Genomic DNA, 13,950 nt, shown 5'->3' with positions numbered 1-13,950 from the left:
TTCGGTTTCGAATGCCTGCACGTTGAAGTGTGGGTTAGCCTAAATCAACAAATGCTCAAAACCAACTGTTTCCATTTGCCGTGTAAAATATGGAACACTGTGTTTTTAGTAACAGTCCAAAACACAACACAGTTGCAAATCCTGCTTTTTACAGTTTTGATAATCCATTTAAAAAGAAAGTTTACCGCTTTGGAGGGGGGAAAAAAAGAAGCTAATCTGCTTAGTATAAAAACTAATGAATAGAAAGAATTTTGTTACCTGGCTAGCCAACAAAGATGGTTTTGGTTTATTCAGAAAGTGGCACTTTTTTTTTGCCACGTCACATGGCAAGAGCCCACGTGATGTTGAGGGGAAAACCGTTAATTTGGTCAAAAGACAAGTGTGAAAAGGCCTATTAAAAACCGTATATTGTCACTGCAAACCATGTTCAACTTGTTCTGGCAACATTACTTTTTGTATCCAGTGAAGATATTAAACATGAAGGCAAGTTGCTTAAAGAAAGATCTGAAAAAGCAGAGAAAATGACAACACAGGAATGTATCACAGCTATGTTCCAGTCGATAAGAAAAAAGTTGCTATAACTCCACTCAAAAATCCCCGACCTAGTCAAACTCAGTCTTAGAGACTGAGTTTGACTAGGCACGCCAGGTCAATATCCACTTGACTAGGAACCAGTTAAGTGGATATTGACTTGCATTGACTATTGCTTGCATGCAGTAGTGCATTAACTTGTTTTAAAGGTTAATGTTATTACCATTATGTGATGCCTCTAGGTTATTTCTATTGATTGCACTCACAGGATTCACGCAAAGAATAGATTTCAGTATGTTAATGCATAATTTCAGTATGTTATATTTTATTGTGTTAAGTAACATAATAAAGTATAAATAATATAAGACAGTAGAAGTAAAACGTTTACTTTTGTAGTTCAAATTTCTGTATGAAATATCACGAGGAATAGTAACTTCTTTCTTCTCTTCATAAAGCTCTCGATGACAGGTTAAAAGTGTCATCTAGATCTCTTTGGATATTTAAGACCATGTGACATTAGAGTCCAACTTCAAATTGCTTTGTTCATCTTCATATTGATGTTAAAAACGTTTTATACTGGCGTTATCAGAAATTTTCGTCACGAAAAGCATCACGTTACAAAATTCAAGTTATTATGGAAAATTATTTTTCTTTATACTTTTCATCTCTAGATCAATTTTGGTGCGTTTATTATTTTTTTTCCACTTCTTTTCCATTTTTCCCAGTCATGACTGTACTCTACCTCAAGGACACACAAACTAAAAATTATGAGTGTGTGAATACAAATACACAGAAAGCCCCTGTTCAAGAAAGGAAGGCGCCACATGCATCACATAGGCTGTTTACTTTGCGGACGCCTGCTGTTTAAGTGGTGTAATTTACGCGGTAGGTAAAAATATTTATAACTGATTTTTTTCATTTATAACTGATTTTTTTTCAGTTCAAAACTTTAAATTAGCTACATACAACAGAATGTTCAAACCAACTTTAACTTATAAATCTGAGAGCTGGGTTAAAAATAAAACACTTGACCAAAGACTAGACTGTTAGTAACAGTACTACAATCACAGGTCTCAACTCTAACTAGATTCAAATCATTCTCTCTATCCTTCCTAAAAATAGTGTACCTTTTACACTCGATACGTTAGTATGTCTGATACTGATAGCCAGGTCTCACTAATGCCTACAATCTGAGGTCCCAACATATTGACTAAGGCAACACACTATACCCCTTTGTTTCAGTTAATTCTAGCATTCGTGTATAGACATAATAATCTACCTGCACACTCTTTCGAATACACTTGTCTGTGGTCTGCATGACAAAGTTGGACAACTTGCAGATCTCTGTTCTTCTCTAGTGCCTTATACATGTAGACATCTTTGCACATACTTGATAGGTCGAACAGAAAGTCAAAATCGTTCTCTCCTCGTCAACATTTCTATGATAAACCCATTCCCGTCATTAACACTTTATAAAGGGTGTCCCAAAATTCACGCAAGATTTAAATTTAGCGCCATTTGTGCGATAAAGTGTTGCCAACGAGAAAAAAAAAAAAAATACCGCGTGACAGCTGACAGTTCAGGGTTATTAAAAATGGAGCGCTACACGAAAGAACAACGCATTTTCATTGTTGAGTAATATTTTAAAAAATAATGAAGGTTTGGCAGCTACAGTTCGCAATTTTCGTACAAAATATGGTCGGAATAGTGATTTAACTTCAACTGTGAAAAGATTAATTTAAAAAAATTCAAGGAAACTGGATCAATTAGTGATCTTATACACTCTGGCTGTCCAACAAGTCGTTCAACAGAAAACATCGAAGCAGTTCGTGAGAGTGTTGCTGAGAGTCTAGGAACATCAATTCGGCACCGTGGTCTTGAATTGGGCATTTTGAGAAGCTCTCTACAGCGTATTCTCACGAAAGATTTGCATCTTTATGCTTACAAAGTTCAATTGACTCAAAAACGGAAATTGAGCGCTGTATCAACGAAATTCAGCCACATTTATGCAAAACGGTCATGGAAAATTTCGACAAAAGAGTGCGTATGTGCCAGCAAAGCCGTGGAGGCCATTTACCCGATATGCTATTCCATGCATAACCCTATACTGTATACTTTATGAATCAATAAGAAATTACAATTTTCAATTAAAAACCTGTGTTTTCTATCAAAATTACTTCTTGCGTGAATTTTGGGACACACTCTATAACATTTTCGGTCTTACACTCGAGTACATTCTCAACATTCCTCATTTTTTAATCTCTCATAGATCTCATACCAGTTATTAGTTTTTCTAGACTCCTGATACCAAACATTCAGGTGTAGGCCATCCCTCTTATACAAATCCAATCTTCCCTCAAACTCACTCCACAGATCCAAAAACTCGCATCCTTTCCTTCTACATAGCCTATGCATCGAATCATTTGCCACCATAGCCCTTCTTGCCCATAATTCAATTTTATCGTAGGCAGGTAAAATACTGACCATTTTGACTTTCTCCCTCTTCACCCTCGCCTCTTCCAACTACCCTTTCATGTCTCCTCTCTCTCATACTGAACTTATCGCTGTTTAAGTCATTAGTACCTACTACAATTACGATTACTCTTCTTTTTTGTTTATGAATCGCTTCCTTTATATTCTTAATTTTCGCACCATGAATTCACGCCGTATTTGCATTTGCATTGTTTCTTCCCTTTTACCTGGGGAGGCGCTGATCTCAATTTACCAAAAACGTAGCCAAAAATCATCAGCAAAATATGTGCAACTAAGTTTTAAAGTTTGTTTAAGGTGAAACAATTTAAAATACAGTCAGGGTGGGAAAAGAATCCTATTTTTTACCATCCTGGGATTAGGGAAAACCGACCGAAATGAATGAGTGTGTGTATGCGAATCGTACAAGGACTGATATCACAGTTTTGGTATAAACTTTAGTACATAATGACAAGTTAATACTTTGGGTAATATTTAAATATTACCCAAAGTTTTAACTTGTCTGAATACATCCTAGCCTTCATTAGTCAAGAATGTTTATGTGGATGCGTAAACACTCAGAATGTTCGGAACAATTAGAAATATATATATATTTTTTTAAATAACATAACTTTTATATAGCTGCATAACAGTTGTCACCTTCGTAGGAAGTTTTCGGTATTGAAACTACATTGTAATATAAAGAGTTCTGTCTTTATTTTTGTCTACTAGTTTGTTTATTTGCACCTTAAGAAATCCTGTGCAATTGGGATGAAACGGCGTGTTACGAAGTAAATAAATGTTATTAACTTATTCCAGTGTTCTGCCGGAATAAGTTGATATGGAATAAGTGGAACACATATAACGATGTATAAACACCGTTATATATAATATAATATGTATATTATATGCTAATCGGTATAACTGTATAATAAGAAATATACAGTATATGACCGTCTTGAATAGTGCGAATTCTATGGTCGATTTTCTTGGGTGAAAGTCCTAACTGTTAAATTTAATGTTTGTCTGGATAGGTGGAAAATATTTCTTTGGTTCGAATCCTATGTGGGTATGGATGTTGGTGAATATCTTCAGGGAAGGGTGGGATCAATAACAAGTTCGAATAAGCTTGTGATTGACAACTGTCACTCTTCGAGTGCAAGTGGTATTCGGGAAACATATTCAGATCTTATGCTCCTGGGGGCAAAATATAAAAATACCCTCTACAGATGAATTTGGTCCGACCATACACACATTATTCCACAGTTACGAATGGATTTTATTGAATTTTTTTAATCCTTACAAAATTTGTTAAGCCTAAATTCCTGTTTCAATCAAAAATATATATTGCAATAATCCCTGGAGAATTTTAATAAAATTTGGTAGTTAGTTGTTTATGTGATAGAATTTGTTTCAATCAGAACTTTTATTGGGAAACAAATGGTTCTAATTAATATTAACACAGTAGCCGAATGGAATTCAATACAATTTAGTATTTAGGTCTTTTAAAATTTATCAAATCATTTCAATTTCGTTTACAATCAAATCTATAGTGTCAAGATTAGGCTGACTCGAAAATTTTTTCCCTCCCTCACCCGTTATAAATCCGTTTTTATTGGTAAAACGATTCTAAATGCTAACTTTTCATTGGCTTGATGGAATAAATATTACATTTAGGATCACTATTAAATAACATGTTAAACTATTAAATAAATAAAATAAAAAAAAATATATATATACAATTATGTCTGCGGCGGCTTTAATTGGCTGAGTGGTTGGCGTATCCGCTCTCCAACAAACAGACTGTGGGCTCGAATCCTGCTGTGGATATGAATGTTTGCAAATATCTTCAATTCTCCCCCCTTATTGGAAGCCTGAACTGGCTTAAAAAAGTTCCATATAAATAGAGATTCTTAGCCAACTCACGATACTAATGTATAAAATTTTCAAAAAAAAAAAAAAAACAGTCTACAGTGCTCTACGTTCAGTGACCATGAATGGTAATCAGGCACAGGGTGATAATGAATGGCATCACTCTACAAAAATGCGATAATGAATAACACCTATATCTGATGTTTGAATTTTTTTTTTTTCCCCACTTGGTTAGACTATAATAAATTTAGTTTAATCCTTTATCCAAGTGTAAGCAAAGGTGAGACACCTTTTGGCAACTCGTATAGGTAAAGATGACTTCTCCATTGCTTCCACCTTGATATCACCACCTCTAGATCTGGCTCCCACTGACGAGACCCCAATAAAGGTCGAAACCGGTCTGGGTAGTGGCCCTTCCTTAATGCATAGCATTATACAGGTCCGCAAGGATATGTGCTTTGCACTATGGGAGATACTAAGACAAATAGTGATGAGAGCTTGGTCCACCTTTACCACGTGTTGCCTCAGTCCTGAAGATACTTCAGGCGCAAACTTTGTTTACACTTGGATAAAGGATTAAAATAATTTATTACAACACTTATGTCTATTGTGTAAAGTTATAAGTAGTAACAAAACAGTGTTGGCAATAGCTCCCGTATTATATTTACTATTTGTTTCTTCTCTAGGCACATCTTTAAAAATACCATTTTGGGCTATAAATAAGGTACGCCAGTTTCTAGAGCAGAGAGTCTAGCTAATCTAAAAACAGACTAATGTGCCATAGATTCTTCTTCTTCAACCTTTGGTTCTGTCCACTGCTGGACGAAGGTCTCCCCATGATTTTCCAGATCACTCGGTTTTCTGCCTCTCCCATCCATCTCCTCCTACAATATGTTCTGTCTTCCCTCCACCTTCTTCTCAGTCTTCCTCTTTGTCTTGCTCCAACCATTGGTCTCCACTCTGTTGTTTTTCTAGTCCATCTCCTGTCACTTCATCTGGCAATATGGCCAGCCTGTTTAATGTATTTTACAATATCCATGACACCTGTTTGGGATCATATCCCGGTATTTGTCTTCCTATCTCTTAATGTTATTTTTAGCATACTTCTCTCCATGCGATGTTGTGTTGTGCTCAGCTTTTTGTTTAGGGCTTCTGTTAAAGTCCATATTTCTCCTCCCTATGTTAGGACAGGAAGTATGCACTGGTCGAAAGCTTTCCTTTTTAGACTCACAGGGATGTTACTTCTGAATATGTCTCTCATTTTCCCATAAGCCATCCATCCAAGGTGAATTCTTCGTTCAATCTCTTTTCTTTGGCACTCCTCAAAGGATAACAATTGGCCCAAATATACATATGAAGTAACTTGTTTATTTCATGGTTTTCAACTTTGACAGTTCTATGGTTTATGTATTTATTCATCATTATTTTTGTTTTTCCTCTATTTATTTTTAATCCAGTTACTTTGGAGGCTTCATTTAGCTGATTTAGCCTTTCTTCCAGATCTTCAAGATTATCTGCTATTAGGACAATATCATCTGCAAATTTCAGATGATGCAGCCACAGATTATCAATAAATAAAAAAAAATCAAAAATATTTCTCATGCGCTTGCATAATGCTCCTCCCAGATGTTCATCAGAATGATTTTTTTTAATTCTCAAAATGATTATGAACTAATGAAATAATTTATTTCTGTATATATTACGCACATGCACCTGAGTTCATTCTTCAGGCGCACTGAAAGGCACGTAAAGCTTCCAGATAACTGTGGAGAGAAACCTAAAAATGTCTCTCCAACAATGTTTATTATAGCTTTGTTATTACCGTTTATTGAAAGTATTACAATTACTACATATGGATGTTAAAGATACTACTTTCTTTTTTTGCGTACTTAGTAAACCAGTCCCTCTTTTAATGATTGAAAAAAATACTACAATTCGCTTTTTCTTCTATAAAACGAGGGATACATGGATCATCGTATACACAACAAATATCGAAACTACCAGCGTTCAAAAAGATGTGAAAATATAATAATTAGCCATACTGTTTTACATTTAAATCGTATCTTTAAACCTTAACTAATATGCCAGTATTTAACTAATACCACTATTCTTTTTCTTTTCGTTGAAGCAAGCAAACAAACAAACAAAAAAAAAAAAAAGAAGAAATCGCACCGTCTGTTCTGAACCGTTGATGATCAAGCCAAGTTTTTTTTTCCCTTTAATGATAATTTTTTTCGATTAGATTTAGTAAAACCCTAATTAAACGAGCATTTTCTTTTGTTCATATTACTCAGATGCTTACTTGCTCCTCTTTTTTGATTTTAGTTTAGCCTGGCAGGTTATTATAGCTCTTTAAATTACGAGTCCAGCAACAGGTGACCACGAACTTGCAAATCCAGAAAGATCACTTACTGTTAGAAGTAGAGGACGCCTCTTTATTGGTATCCAAGGTGATACCAACAAAGGGAAATTGCTTGCTTTTCAATACTGAATTGTACAGCATTAAAAAAAAAATAATAATAAAATTAAATTTAAAAAAACAGCAACATAGGGTAAATAATGGAGAAAATAACTTCATTAGGAATGATGCAGAAAGTGGTTAAGATGAATTTTATAGTCATCAACGTTACTCTGTGATGTTGCTGGATAACTGAAGCATTTAGCGGTTAGCAGAATATCGAACAATGGAGGTGAGGAATAAAGACATCTCGACAAAGCAGAAACTGCTACGAAATAATAAGGCGTCAATAACTGCTGAGGTCAAAAGTTCTTTCGACCGCATCCTTAGAGGCGGTCTTTGTTGCATAAACGAAGTAATGTCAACGGCACCAAGAACAAGCAGAGCATAAAGCAAAAAATTGTAACTCAAGCCACTAGTAGGAGGAACCTCACTTTATTTGCTTTCGAGGCCACCCAATTTAACCCAAAACACCACTTAGTTGTCGTCAACGATAAAATAACTTTCAGTTCAAGTATTAAGATTAAACCTCGCAATGGATGTCGAAGTGAACACAGCAACCTGAGCTCAGTGGGAAATGCGCTTGGAATAGAGAGACCAAAGTTCGAATTCCATTTAGGACGCGAAGAATTTCGTAAAGGTTTTTCATCTGAAAATTAGCGCAGGCTAGTCTCATACGAAGGTGAGAGGGAGTTTTTCTCTACCAGAAACCGGCAAGAAAAATGCGTGCAATAAACAGACTTAATAATGAAGTGTTCATTAACTGAAAGACACCCAACGCACCGAATGAAGAAAATGTCTAATTCGACAGTTTTACGAGTCAGATACTTGTAAAAATACCACCTTGGGCATGGCTTGAGAAAAATGCTTGTCCGTAACTAGTGAGAATTTTTAATTGAGTTTAAAAAAAAAACGCATGGAGTTGTGGTTAATCGCCAGTTTAATTTACGTAACGTAGATTTTATTCATGTTTTATGTCGTATATATAATTTTTTTTTCACCCGGAAACTCGCGATTTTCGTCCCCCAGAACAGACTAGCCGACCCTGTGAGCACGCATGGATTACAGTCATGAATACGTCACAGCCATAGTCCGGTCCCAAGCTCAGATAAAATGGAGGGGGGGGGGGGATGGTGAACTACTCAGTAAAAATATCACCAGGTACACTTTTTTAGCGATGCCTATAAAGTCACCTACGGTAGCGACTGAAGGGAAAAATCACCACCACCGTCTAAGAAAACATGGTCATTACGAATGCTCTCCTCGATTATCACTGATTTCGTTGTAATGGAAATACGGAGGACAGGACACTCACACATCATTTAACCGGAAAACACTAAACTTATTGCGATATAACCAATTAGCCGACATACATAACTTAAAATAGAGGCGAGCGGGCAGGGTTATTAGCGTATTGATGGAAATGCAGAATTTGAATAATCGATATTAAAACATGGAAAGTTGGGAATGGGCACAAACTTTTCTGTTGGATTTTCCTAAAATACATAATTTCTTTGAAATGGAGGATATTATGAATCCATCCATATTTTAAAACCAAATACAGAAAAGAAAAAACGCATGTTTCGAAATTTACCAGAGAGCTTCACGTTCATCATTTCAAAATCTTAAACATGCCAAATTGAATCTTTTCGGTTCTATAATTTACTATTTGATTATACAACTACCTAGAGTATCTCATGGACGAATTTAACTTTCTGACAACATAAAATTGCTATATTGAAGGGGATTGCATTCTTAAGGTTTCTAATGGCCCGGTCTCAGATGATAATCAATAAAAGCTTATAAATTTCACGCAGTCCAGAAATGAACATAGTGGGTAGAGTTAACCGAGGCCGACATATGACTAGCGAGATAATTGTCTAACTGGTGAGCTAGGAGAAAAATTTAAGTCTGACAAGGAGAGATGTCAAAATGTAATTCATTAGCTTTCTCCTTCAAAATAGAAAATGACATCGCAAATAATGCATAGGATTCCATCCATCGTTACTTAAGTAAATGGACAAAATAGCAATATAGCGTGCTGAACTACTACAACTGAATGTAAAAGATTATAGAAACTAGCACTAGAATGTTATGTGTGGGACAGAGGATGGGGGGGGGGGGGGGATAACCAAAGAACTTTTCGATTTTCTTTTAGAATATATAGTTAAAGTTCTTGGAAAGCAGTGGTGAGGAACGCTGTTCCAGATATAGATGGAATGAAAAGAGGAGCAGACGCAGGTTCAGTAAGTCTGCTCCTCTTTATAATATGTTCCTCTTTATAATTTGGTTGGAGTGTATGCTCAATATGTTCACATTTCGACTGGTAGTCGAAATGTGAACATATTGAGCATACACTCCGACTGCTGGATTTGATATATATATATATATATATATATATATATATATATATATATATTTTATTTTTTTTTTTTTTAATGGCGCAAAGACATCAAATGTCAGGACGCCGGTCAGAGCAGTACATATGGGATTCGAACCGGCAGCCTCTTTGCAGGAGAGCAGATACACCAACCACTCGGCCAACCGCCGGATAAATAGCTGTTAAGGAGTAGTTGTCCATGTTCTTATAGACAAAACGAAAGGATCAGTGCCATGGAAGTATGGCACAGACCATACTTCCATTGCATTTCTTTTTCTCGTGAAATCTTTCGTTTGAAAGCGTGGGTAAGCATAATTTTTTGTTTATGTGAATCCCATCCACGGAAAGTTGTAACCTAGTACAATCTTTTTCTTTATCACTAAAGTCAGATAATCTGGAACTTTGCTCTACAAAAGACGAAAACTTTTTCAAGCCATTTCAGGAGGCTAATACGCAGGTGACCTTCCATCGATGATCTGTCGTCCAAAGACATGCATAATATATCTTTGGGTGACATATTGCAATGCTGTCGTATAAACCAAAACAGCTAAGGATGTTTCTATTAAGCTACTATCATAGAAAGAGCCTAATCTATCTATTTATACCTTCAACATCAGAATCACTAAATATAACTGTGATATCGATATAAGCGATCAAATTGATTTTTGCCAGCTTGAAACTCAGTGAATCCCAGCAATTCACACAAAAACAAATGAATGGTCTGGTGAGAGATTTAGATATAGGGATTTTGCAAAGATACCAAACACTTCAGGTATCTTTGCAAAATACCCGATTTTTTTTGGGGGGGGGGAATCAATGCACAAAACTAAAAACTAAGAATTAATTTATAGTTACTTTTTTTTTTTTTTGCAGGAAAGTTCATTATTAGTGCAATGCAGCCATATTATTAGAGATGGAAATCAGGAAGTTATTCAATGATCCATCGAACAGAGAAGCGTTCTAGTACACTTACGAATCAAAAAATAGAATAATCAAGGAAAATGTGAATGATTTGCAACAAATTTTTTATTATCAACTTTTTATTACCAAATATGAATTAGCAGCGTCTAAATCGACACGTACTTTGTAGGTCATTTAACCATGTAAACACATAAAAATGTAATATAAATTACAGTATAAGAAAACATTCACAAAATGAGAATAATTTTTAACGTGGTTCAAAATAATAGAAAATTCCAATTTTTGTTTTGAGGAGAGCATAGAAATAGCATATACTTCAATAGCTGCTGAACTGACTCGTGTGTGAGGAATCGTTTGCACTTCGATTTCAGTTAATCATTTGCTAAACATGGGTCGAATGTGTGACATATCGGAAGCTAAGAAGTTTCGTATGGTGTCTATACATAAAGAAGGCCAAACTGAACAGTTTATAGCTAAGGAATTGAAATGTTCTCAAGCAAGCGTGAGTAAAGTATTGAGACAGCATTGTAATAACCGGAGTTTTCGAAATATTCTGAAAAGTGTTCGAAAGGTAATAACTACATCGAGAGATGAGAGGAGATTGAAGAATATCGTGGAGAAAAAACACTTGAGAATTATAATGTATTTTCACAAGAGATGAAAAAAACTAAATGTGAATGTGTCTAAATCTACGACGTTGAGACGACCTTGCAAATTGGGTTTTAAATTACGTGTGCCTAAGACGAAGCTGCTTATGACTTCCAAGCAAAAGGCAACTAGAGTGCGATGGTGTAAGCAAAGACTGTTGCGGGGTTAAAACGACTACAAAAGGTACTTTTTAGCGATTAAAGTATGTTTTGTGGGTCCCACGGTCATCGAGAGATAAGTGTTTGGCGTCTTGAGCAAGAAGCATTCGATAAAGAATGCGTGAGCCTTTCAGCGAAATTTGCCACCCCTGTCATGATATGGGCTTGTATGACCGTAGAGAGTATAGGTAGGCTGTGTATTGTGTCCAAAATTTGAATCAGCTTTGTCCTGCGTTGAAGGATTTCGGTTTTCAATGTTTGAAGCGATCTGAGGGTTTGCTGCCTGTCGAATTAGCTGATTTGGGTAATTATTTTTGACTGCGAAGAATTTTTCTGTAGTGCCGAAATTCTTGAGCACTTTATGTTACCGACATCGAAAGATTTATGTGATGGCGATTTCCTTTTTCAGTAGGGTTCAGCTTTTTGTCACAATTCCATGACCACTAATACAAAGAAAGGCAAATCAAAGTATTCCTTGGTCGGCACACTCACCAGATTTAAACCTTCATTGAGAATTTGTGGGGAATTATGAAGAAACGTCTTCAAGATGTTGAACCAAGACAAAAAATGAACTTTTTCTAGTCTGCAGACCATACGGGCATGTTTTGATTAAAAAAAAAAAAAAAAAAAGATTGTGAACCGCTAGTAAATAATATGTCCGTTTACGAATGGTCATAAAAGCTAAGGAGGTGCAACAAAGCTCTAATTATCATGTTGTTTCCCTTTGACTGTGATTTTTGTGCATTCATTTTCGTATTATTCTAATACTTCGAACCACGTTTTCAGTTTTCTAATAATTTATATTACATTTTTATGTGTTTACATGGTTATATAATCTACAAAGCACGTAGATGACGCTCATTCATATTTGGGAATAATTATTTTCTATGCAATAAATTAGAATCGCAAATCATTCAACACATTTTCATTGATTAGTCTAATTTTTTGATTCAGAGATGTACAAAATACCAGTTTCTCATTCTATTCACTTAAACCTGTGAAAATCTCGTTATTTTTGATAAAGTGAAATATAAAGAACAAATATTACTCTAGAAAACAACTCACTGTACACAGGGGATAGCATATGTCAGCTACCCGCTGGAGGCAGACAATATTTTCTTGGCCAATGGCCATCAGTTAATCACATGATTTATGTTCTGTTTTAGAAAAGAATGCATAATGTGTAAATGTTTTCTATATTAAACTACGAAATTCAGAATCGTTCCGAAAAATGCCTTTTTTGGGGTGGGGAGAAAGAGGGAAATAAAATATTTCTTACTTCCTTCACTTAAGTGATTCAGTAGTGTTTATATTGTATTTTCTTGTATTCATTTCAAGTGCCAAACTTTAATTTTCGCATTTTTTAACATTTTTTTTCACGTGTTAATATAAGTATGAAATCATACCTATATTAAGTATAGTCTCATATATTTCAATACTGTGATCAAATTAACTGTCTGGAGGATATATAAAAAATTAAAATAAATTAAACGGCTGGCAATTTCAATAATATAAATTTAATTAAAGAAACATATTTTCATAGCTTTTTTTCCTCCTATTACGGTACAAAGTGGGGAACTGAGAAATATACTTTAATGAACATTCTGTAAAATACTGTTGAATGCACAGTTCAAGGCAGTGTTTTATTTAAGAACACACTCAGCAGCGGAAATCTCTTTATTTACTGCCAGGAACATCTGCCAAGCAACTTAAGTTGTACTTGAAATGCTAGCGGGTAAGGAAAACTCCGTTACCATCACATCACAACATCATGACTTCAGCCGCCAACCCTTTCCCCTTCTCATCCCTGCAACTGGATTACACCAAAATGAGTCAGATGTCACCCGTTGTAGAGGGCACGCGTCAGTGGGTGTTACGTATCAGAGAGGTCAGGAAAGAAAAATAACAATCTATGCAAAGGAATCGTTTGCTACAATTGCCTGATTACGCTTCCTGAGACACGTAACCCTTTTTCTCAAAGCGGAGAGTGAAGGTTAAAACACGGACGATATGCATTAAAAGTGGATGACTGACTGCTGTTTTATTTATTTTTTTTGAACAAATATTTAAATAAGGGTATTTAAAGATGTCAAAGGGGAAAAAAATTACACTGCAGTAAGGAAATCTGAAGTTATTTTAGTACAAAGTAAATAATTATCTGTAAACAATTTCGATAATTATTTATTAATAGTGAACATGTTACTTGATCAATTAATCAAATCTAGCTTAAATTAACCAATTTAAGCTTTATTTAAATGAGGCCAATGTATTGCGTCTGTCAGTTAGGTGTCTAGTCAGTTTATGCTTTGCAAAATTAAAAAAAAAAAAAAAAAAAATGCAGTTCTCTATAATTTACGATAAACAGTCGGAAGACAGATACCAACCCAGAAGTGATGGATTATTTGTTCAGAAGATATGTAATCAAATAGTAAATAAGTTTCTAAAGATAAGATTAATTTTAGTGAGTAACTGAGCAACATGTTACTCCTCAGAAATGCAGTAATTCTTTGATT

General features: G+C 35.1%; 1 protein-coding gene across 3 annotated transcripts in view; it reads right to left on the bottom strand.

Moving 5' to 3' along the window:
- The window catches only part of LOC150109758 (uncharacterized), a 252,828-nt gene that overhangs the window by 205,081 nt on the left and 33,797 nt on the right, over positions 1 to 13,950 (bottom strand). The gene's annotated exons all lie outside the window — the stretch shown is intronic.

Source organism: Typopeltis vanoorti, chromosome 1 (assembly GCF_054136105.1).
Source record: "Typopeltis vanoorti isolate ZY-2024b chromosome 1, IOZ_Tvanoo_1.0, whole genome shotgun sequence".
NCBI lineage: Eukaryota > Metazoa > Arthropoda > Arachnida > Uropygi > Thelyphonidae > Typopeltis > Typopeltis vanoorti.
Note: the sequence above shows the minus strand (reverse complement) of the source record. Positions and strands in the feature narration are given on the sequence as shown.